General features: G+C 39.6%; 1 pseudogene; it reads left to right on the forward strand.

The window, feature by feature from the left end:
* The first annotated feature begins 5,030 nt into the window (after window positions 1-5,030).
* On the forward strand, window positions 5,031-8,974 carry LOC122326043 (annotated as a pseudogene).
* The last annotated feature ends 1,006 nt before the right edge of the window (window positions 8,975-9,980 follow it).

Below are 9,980 nucleotides of genomic sequence, written 5' to 3' on the forward strand. Positions count from 1 at the left end.
GAAGAAAATGAACTTAATGTTTCACTATTAGTAGACATGCTGCTGTTAAACACTTTGAGAGAGCAACTGTTCTGCAATTAACAGTCAGCTCAATTAGATCAAAGCAATGTGGAATTACACAGAGTCATGAAATGCGTAATAAATGAATCCCACTCACACCTGGCATCTTCCAATGAAATAACTAACTGCTTCATCTATAAAAACTAACACCTGAACTGAGACACTTATTCCCACACACTTAAGGTAATGGGAAAGTCGTATGTTGTTCTCTTGGTCATGTATCTGCATGGGAAGAAATCAGTCCCGGAGTTCTCACACAAGTCCTGGAGTGGACGTCACGCTGACGTTCTCCCCAACATGGTACACACATCAGACATCACTTCCACAAACAACACTGTTTTCTGCTGAATACTCACTTAGCACTTTAAAAAACAAATGTATGATACAAGAAGATTAAAAGTGTAATGAAGACTTATGGGCTTGAAAGAATACAGCATACTGCTCTAAAGAGAGCTACGCTGAACATCTCTACAGTACTGGCCTGTTTGCTGTCACTTCAAGAAAATGAATGAATGCTCCTGAGAAAACAGAAGTACTTACTTCACTATTGCATTATAGTACCTGCAAATACAAATCTGAAAAAATATTGCTATAAATATGGTTTGAAGATCAACTGAAATATATTAGTATTTTTAAAATAAAAATGTGTTGGAACAGTGTATTATTAGTACTCACAGAGAGAGAGTAGATTTGTTACGCTTGAAGTGAATCCATTGAGATGTGGGTTTCGTCCTCGCCTCAGATTCCACAGCCTAGGAGCTGGAGACACACGCCCGACCTTCACGATCATGAGCGGCCCATCAACTGGCTGAGAGAACGCCGCCGCCCCCACGCCCGGTCCTGCACGCTATCAGGCCAGAAACAGTCATGCTGGTCTCTGGGTCTCTACCTCTGTATAATCGTTGTTCAAGTGCCGATATTAAATATGATAATGTGTGTCATGGGTACAGGACCCTAACCACCAGGTGGCAGATGCCAGAGATTCATTCAAAACAAATAATTGACTAACTATTTGGAGAATGGCTAGTTCAATATACAGAGTACCCAGACAGACACTCCAACACTGACCTCTGGGGATATGACCCCAATCATCCGAGATACAGTAGCAGTGATGTCACATGACTGATTGGTCTATTTCTTTCAAAAGAATCAATCCAAATAGAAAACAAATATTCTCTTTGATTATGCAGGCTAATGCGTGGCAGGAGTCGTGGCAGGAGCAGGAAAAAAGGTAATTGAAATTATTCAAATCATTAGTACAGCCTCTTTATTGTTGTTTTCCCACAACATATTCATAGCTCAGGGCTTCTGTGGTGAGCGATGTAGAGCAAAGATTAAAAGCTCTGCAGCAGTTTAAAGGACTGTGTGTGAAATGAACTCTCTTTCTGCCTGAATGACTACAGTCTGACTCTCTTCTCTTGGTTTCAGAGATGAGTCTCACTCTGAAGAGCCAAGTTCATGCAGAACATGATCGAGATCTCAGTGAATCGGCTCTCTCTTACTACGAGTTCCTGCTGCACTGCAATAGCAGATCTCAAGTGATCCCATGATGCCCGGCTGGAGCCCGGCACACACCTGCTGTCAATAAAGTCCCGTCTGAGTCTCATACAGCTGTTTGAGGGTGATGCTTGACACACGGCTGACATCACGGAGGCGCACCTCCTTTATCATTTATTGCCTTTTACTAAAAAACAAAAATGTAGAAGATTTTCTTATAAATTTCTTACAACCTTTATAATTAGCGCTCATCCAGTTAGCTTTTATAATTAGTGTGGTCATTGTCACAAGTATATCTGTTCCATCTTCAGTGTTTGTCTGTATTCGTCAGTCCCACTGTTTTAATTGAAGGCAATGCAGTTAAATTCAATATCTGCCTTAGTGACTCTGAGAAGAAACGCTTGTTGTAACTGACGTTTGACACTGGGCAAATTCAGACGCTCAACCCTGATCTTAACACATTATAGAAACATGTATATTGATAAACCTATGGTTATATTCAAAAAGATTGTTAATTTTAGTAAAAACATTATTCAGATGATAAACTGCTTGGGACTTTAATATTATTTTTTCCACAGAGATTTTTAAGAACTGGTTTTAATCTATGGAAAGCTTTAGTGTGAAGTGATGGGCTACAGAGACACGTGGGAAGATGACTGTAAAAGTAAAGCTTGAAATATAATCCAAACTACAGAATAAATCAGAGATTTCTGCACCACTAATAGAGATTTATGTTGAATGGCTGGTTGTGAATGAGAACTGATGAGACACAATAATCTGAGCAATCTTGATTCTGTTCTTGAGACGCTTTCTTATGATTAATCACATCCAACATACAGAGGATATTTTTATATTTAAAAATCCTTGTTTCCCTCTGCAGTTGTTCAGCTCATTTTAGCACACATGACAACTGTTTTTTTGAGAAATGATTTGTAAATTCTCTGCAATTTTGTACATGTGAACTTTCAAATGAAGTCATTAAAGAGGAAATGTCGTGGTGAGCCTCCTGAATATCTCCAGTTTTTCACCGTTATTTTAGCCTTTATTTATTCATGTTCTCTCATTCGTGGTCGGCTGAACTAGACCAGACCAGACCAGACTCAACATGTTTCATCCTCTTTAAAAGGAGCAGCATTACTAAGCATTGGCTTTAATCAAGACTGTTTCAGGATTTATTGCTGCTGCTTTCTACAGCCATCCATTCAAATAGATGCGTTTGGAAGATTTAAGGGGGTCATATGATGCGATTTCAAGTTTTCCTTGAGTGTTACAAGCTGTTCGTGAATAGAAAAAGATCCTGAAGTTGCAGGCTCAAAACCAGAGAGAGATTCTTAATAAAAGTATGACTTTGCTCAAAGAAAGAAGGCCGAGCTATTATTCTGTCTGTAGTGTTGCTCACGGGTGCCATGTTCTGGAGACGCTGTGTTTCGTGTGTGAAAGTGCTTCCAAATAGATGGACACCGACTAGAAATCAGTGTTAAGTTGTGTTTACAACACTGTTCCAGAACAGAGTGTGTTCAGCACATTCATGAAGAACTGATTCTGAACCTGACAGAGCAGTCTATGCTGACTCTGAACAGAGACTACTTACGTATCTCATGAGTTTGGAGCAGCAAAGGTAGTTGTCAGTCGTTTCTCTGATCATGAATGCAGACATGGTGTTATGTTTAAGAGTGTGATGCAAAACACGACCTTCATAAGAAGTCATTGTCATCAGTAATTATGTCTCCACCAACATCATATGACCCATTTAAATAGTAAATTGTTGATACAGTTTTGAAGTCAGAATGTTATTTAGTCTGCTTTTATTGGGACAGAAGCAGTGATTCTTTTTGTTCAGGCAGTTGGAGAATCAGTATGAAATAAAAATAATAAATAAGGGCTACCTCCATCCGTCGAGTTATTTGCAGTACACCCTTCCATGTATTCCTCAGAAGCCCGGTTCTATTACATCAGCTCCAGTTTTCTGTCAGATATGATGATATGTCAGGGAAACACAAGCATATTTAAGCACTTTTTATTTTCGGTGTCTCACTATGGGATATCCTAACTCCTGTAGTTCCAGATAGTCTGTCAGAGTCTGCTGCTAACCAAAGATAACTATAATAGGGCCGGTTGAGTCAACACTCAAGATCCTGTGCTCAATACAGCATGTATGAGTTGTAACATCAGTTTATAGAAACTTGTAAATGTGTGCGCTGTTTCATAGATTTCTTGTATCGTGACCCATTTAAGGAGAGCCCATGTTGAGTGAGCATGTTAACTGGATGGAGGCAGAGCGAGACCTAGAGAAATTGCCTCCACCATCCAGAGAGATAAGCGCTGTTAGGTGATCGGAGCACCCAAGACACAAACCAAACAGCGGATCACTGTCCCTTTCAACCCTTTAGTTCTGTGTCATATAAGAAAGTATGCTCTGGGCATAACACATTCAGCCTTTGCTGTTCAACAGGCTGTTTTCAAAAAAGGAAGACAATGCTTGAATCATTGTAAAAAAAAAAACAGCCAGCATTTCATGGTAGTTTCTGTGTCAGTTGATCAGATGGTGAACCGATCTCCTGTTCATTGTCCTGCCTGATGAATGCTCCTCCAGCTGGACAGTGATGTGTCCATCATTACCACTTTCCTGACCTGGGCAATGCCTATGCACCAGGAAAAATTACTACTGTGACATACATACACACATACATGTGTATATGTGTGTGTGTGTGTGTGTGTGTGTGTGTGTGTGTGCATAGTCAGTGCTGGATAGCCAACTGATTATTTTTATTCAATGTTAGGAAATCTTCATTGTTCTCCCAGGTTCAGGTCTGTCAATGATGGGACTTACTCTTAAATTTAAAATCTTAATGTAAAGTCAGTGAGACTGCTCAGATACAGAACAACATCCAAGGCATGCATGCAGGGCAATCCTGTATGCTCACACTACATTTCACACAATATTTGTATTCTTGTGCTTGGGTCTTCCCCTTCATCATAGAACCAGTTGCATTCAGCTCAGCAGACATATCTTGTTTCATAAGACATTTTGTGCACATACACACATAATATCAAAATGGAAAAACACATAATATCAAATGGAAAAACAAATGGGCACAGTGCTTCCTAATGAGTAAAACCTGTAAAACATAATATCAATCACTTTAAACATCCAAATCCACATCAACATTACTGTATCAAATCAGACTGCAGTTATTTCTTATTGGTTACATGGTTATTCACAATCACATGACATGCAGGGAAACAGATGTAACATTTCAGATCTTTATTTGATGTCATTTTAAAAAAGATTTATGGAATGGAATAAAATTTAATATATATATTTCTGTATTTTATATTATAATATGGGATACGATTATTATAGTTACATGAATGTGATAAATAAGCCAAAATTATTTAACAAGTAGTCTGATTATGTAACGATCACCACGACGATGAGCTCGGACTTTTATTTTGAAACGGTGTCGTCATTTATAGGGGACGCATTATGTGACGCTCCGCCCCATCAATAACAGCGGATCTACACAGAGACAGCAGCTGCTGACAGATATCGTTCAGTAACCGCTGGATCATCAGCGATCGGAGTCATGGAGGCGAGCGAGGAGGCGGACAGCGCGGCGCAGCAGCAGAACAACGCGGCGCAGAGACGCGCCGAGATCCGCAGGAGGAAGTTATTGCTCAACTCCGAGGAGCGCATGAAGAAGATCGTGGGCTTCAGTAAGAGCGACGCGGACAGCGGTGAGTCTCTGTTCTTCATCATCGTGGCACGAGTAAAACATCTCACAGCGGCCCTCATGATTCATATCACGTACAGTGTCCCGAAACAGACTCCACCTGATGGCCCAGAATCACAGGATCAATCTCCATCCACTTACATTGGATTAATCCCATACAGAGACTGCAGCTGTATTCTAATGTGATGCTTCTTAGTGTACCTATTACAGTGTTTCGTTCCAACTTCAAAGGAGTGTGTTTCTTTATCAGACCTGGAGAAATGTCTCAGCTGTAGAAGCTCTGGAGTGAATGAACCTCCACTGATGAACAAGTGATGGATAGTTCATCGTTTACTCATACTCATGTCATTCCAAATTTGCTCATATTGAACATATAAGAAGATATTTGGAAGAATGCTTGTACTTAAACAGTTGATGGCACCCATTGACTTCCTTGAAAGTTTTTTTTTTTAGCCTGAATTAGATTGAATAAGATGAGAACAATATCTAATACCTGCTCATTTTAGTGTTTTCACTACATATGATTAAAAAGTAGCTAATAAAAAACCCAGCCCTAGTATTAATCTCAATTTCTCAAAATTGATCCTTTGTGACTGGTTTTGTCATCCAGGTCACACACACACACACACACACACACACACACATGCTATGAGCACTGTGGAAGACTTGTCTTCTGCTGGTTTTGACTGCTTCTGTTGTCCTGAAGTGTAAGTGTCTCTGTACACACGCAGCTGTAAGCCCTCTGTCTCAGACTCGTGTCTCTCCAGCAGCTAGAGTCCTGGAGCCGCGGCTGACGCTGGATCTGGACGGGATGGAGTCTTCTTTTCAGAGAGGCTGTCCCGCTGCTGTCTGAGTCTCTGAGAGCGTCCCGGACGGCGCGGCGCTGACAGGCTGGTGGCAGATGAGCGATCGGCATCTCTCGCCGGGTCTGCAGAAGTACCTGTCCCGCTTCGACGACGCCATGAAGCTGCGAGGACAGCTGTCCTCTGAGAAGACGGCTCAGGATGGCGGCGGCGGGACGCAGGAGCTGGACTCGTTCCGCCTCTTCCGGCTCATCTGCAGCGTGGCTCTGGCTGTCTTTGTGCGCATCTTCGTGTGCCAGTATCTGGTGAGTGCTGCGCAGACTTAGACGCAGACGTGGGACTCCGCTCATCTTAACTCTGTCTCTTGTGTCTCTACAGTCTATCTTCGCACCGCTCTCACTCTGGAGCTGGGCTTCATGGGATTGCACAAGTACTTCCCAAAGGTTTGTCTCTGTTTTGGCACTGATAAAGTAAGTGAAACAGTAAAACAATTTCCGTAGAAAATGTGCACTGCTATATTCTAGTCCAGTTTTATTTGTGATGAACTGATCGTAGGATGAATATGTGAGTTTGATTTAAAAAAAAATCTTTTTACAGTGCCACAGACATGCAGCTATTTCAGACATATACTAATATATTTTTATATCTAAAAATCTCAGCTGGGCAAAGATATATTATCTGATAAGTCTCCATAAATCCTGCTGTATTCCTGTGAATGTTACAGTAAAGTGAGCAGAGATGTTTGAGTCTAAATAGAGAGATTATTGAAGTGTGAGGGAAAGTGAAAGTTTCTAGAGGTTAATGATGCTATTAAACTACTGTATGTAGCACTGACTGAATATAATGTGTTTTAGGTAAGTTACAACTAATGTTTTTGTAACACTTTATTTTAAAATGTCTTTGCTACACATTACTTATAAAAATAATAATAATTTATGCACAAGTAACCTTAAGCCTATCCTAATACTAAACTTAATCATAGAGTAAGTACATGTAGTTAATTAATATTTACTTGGTGCTTTAATGTATAATTACACTGTAACAAGCACACCTTAAAATAAAATCTGAAAAAAATGTTGGTTTTAAAATAAGGTAAACAATAAATTCCAGTATTTAAAAAAAGTTTAAATTACTTGATTTTTGTCTAGTTGCCTTGAAAACATCTCATTTTTATTTAGTTTAACTTAAAGTACAACTGAAATAAACACAAATAAAAAAAATATGTCTGTAATCAGTGACAGTGTGCAGATATTCAGTGTGTTCAGGAAACTCTTACTGGAGCTGATTACAGCAGAACATCATGATTTTGGTGAACAAACACAAGCCTGCTGTGGGATGTGAGGATCAGGACAGGTCTGATGGAGTTTCTGTGGTCTCGTCAGGTAGAGAAGAAGAGCAAGACGACGATGCTGACCGCTGCTCTGCTGCTGTCCGGGATCCCCGCCGAGGTCATCAGCCGCTCTATGGATACCTACAGGAAAATGAGTGATGTCTTCTCTGACCTCTGCGTCTACTTCTTCATCTTCATCACGTGTCACGAGCTGCTGCTGCTCTTCGGCTGCGACGCCTCCTAAGATCAGCGCTCCTCCTTCTGTTACCCATCAGACCATCTCAGACCACCTCAGACCACATACTATTCCTGGTTTAACATCCTCCTCTAATAGCTTATCTCATGTAGTGTTCATCAGTTGTTCATGTTGACCGCTGTGAAACTAGTGAAGGTCTCAGAAGAGATCCCTGATGCTCTAATATCAGGCCAAACTCGTGTCTGTGTCGTATTTCATAACAAAATACCAAGTAAATCAAGCCTGTTTTTTTTCTGGACCATTGAAGAATAACTCAGCTGAAAATTAACATTAGCTAAAAGCATGTTCACTGTCAGACCATTCAAGAATATGGATGAGTTTGTTTCTTCAAATGTGTCTGCAGACAATGGATGTGAATGGGTGCCGACAGAATGAGGGTCCAAACAGCTGATAAAAACATCAAAATAATCCACAAGTAATCTATGAAGATGTTTTGTAGACGCTGCTTGATCTGTACAGATTTCTCTCCTGATTAAGACCAGAACACTTTTTTACTGAAGGAAGAGCTATGATGGATTCTGTACTGATATATTTGAGTTAAAAGCATCTTAATCTGTGGTCTTCTCCAGATGTTAACTGATGGACTGGAGTGGATTATAGTGATGTTTTTATCAGCTTCAGATGATCTGAGGGGTAGCACATTTTAATTTTTATCTGAATTATTCTTTTCAGCTCTTTCTTATTATGACATAATCCAGTTCACCCTCATTTTGTCTAATTTCTGAAATGAATATCAACAGCTCCTCTTCTCATTTCTTTAATATCAGAGTGGAATATGATGCAGGTTTCATGAGCTTTGCTCTTTTGTTGTTTGTCCAACAGTGACTCAACAAAACCAGCCTAATCTTACTAGATTTGTTAACCGAGTCTTGAGTTGATCTCTAACAGGACCCCAGATTCTCTTCTGTTTCTGTCGCTCTTTCTATGCTGTGTTTCTGGTCAGTGGTTTTCTGATGTTGTGATGTTTTGTTTGGCCCTGCTCTTGTGTTTAGAGACGTTAGTGTTATAGAGCTGCTCAAACTTGAGTTTAGCAGACATTATTCTTGCAGATCTGTTCATTTCTATTTAATTTAATGTATATGCCGTTATATTCTGCTGTTTTGGATGGAGATGAACTTTATGGTTTGTTTCCGATCATGTTTACACAAGTCTGTAACACTTATCTAATCTATGACAGTGTTTTGCTATTCTCAGTAATATGGAAGAGTATGTATGTATGATTGTAATAATGTATTTGATTACGTCCCGGTCGGAGAGAGAAGCTACTGTTAAAACAATAAAAACATCAGTGTGTCTTTCTGACTGATCCATGTGTCAAAAAGTCCACAGAAGCAGAGAAAATTCAGGTCAGATGTTTGCTTCTTTTATTTATTGCCTTTTTTCCTCTCGCATGTTTTAGCAATCATCCAAAATTAGACGACATTCAAATGTTTAAACACTGAAAACACTTGAATCGGACATCATGGAAGTCCTTCAGTTGGCTCCTCCCCCGAGTATCATTTTACTAAATTTACCATAATGCTTTATAATGAAAACTGCAAATCTAGCAATAACATAACATAGCTCAGTTGTACATCTGGCCGTGAGTATATAGTGAATCTAGATTTACTATACTTAAAATGGTTTGTTACATACAAATATAAATTACTTAAAATTGTTTATCAGTTTGTAATAAAATTATATTTTAAATATAAGGATATTTATTAGACCTCTTTAAAAAGTGTTAGTATTTTATGTAGTATCTGTTTTAAGTTAAGAGGTGAAGAACGTTAAGAAGAATTTCTGCAGTCACGTTCATGAACAGGCCTAAAGGAACAACTTTCAATGTAATGTTACCTGTTTACATTAAAACAAAAGAACAACATATTGTCACGCACACTGCTTCAGAAGAAAAATGTTGCAATGTTGCAGCCCATTAGGTCTTCATCAGGTACATGTTGTGTGAACGTCCTGGCGAAGACCTAGTGGTTGAAACACTGCTAAATGACTCTTATGGAGCAGTGAGTGCAATATGGACAATTCGTTTGTTTGTTTGTTTGTAAGGGACAATGACAATGACCCTAAGCACACAGCTAAAATAACAAACTCTGTGACTGTTCTTGAATGGCTCAGCTAGAGCCCTTACTTAAACCCAGTTGAGCGTCTCTGAGAGAACCTGAAAATGGCTGTCCACCAACGTTTACCATCAAACTGACAGAACTAGAGAGGATTTGCAAGAAGAATGGCAGAGGATCCCTAAATCCAGGTGTAAAAACTTGTTGCATCTTTCCCAAAAGGACTCATTTACATTTAGTCATTTA

Source organism: Puntigrus tetrazona, chromosome 21 (genome assembly GCF_018831695.1).
Source record: "Puntigrus tetrazona isolate hp1 chromosome 21, ASM1883169v1, whole genome shotgun sequence".
Taxonomy (NCBI): domain Eukaryota; kingdom Metazoa; phylum Chordata; class Actinopteri; order Cypriniformes; family Cyprinidae; genus Puntigrus; species Puntigrus tetrazona.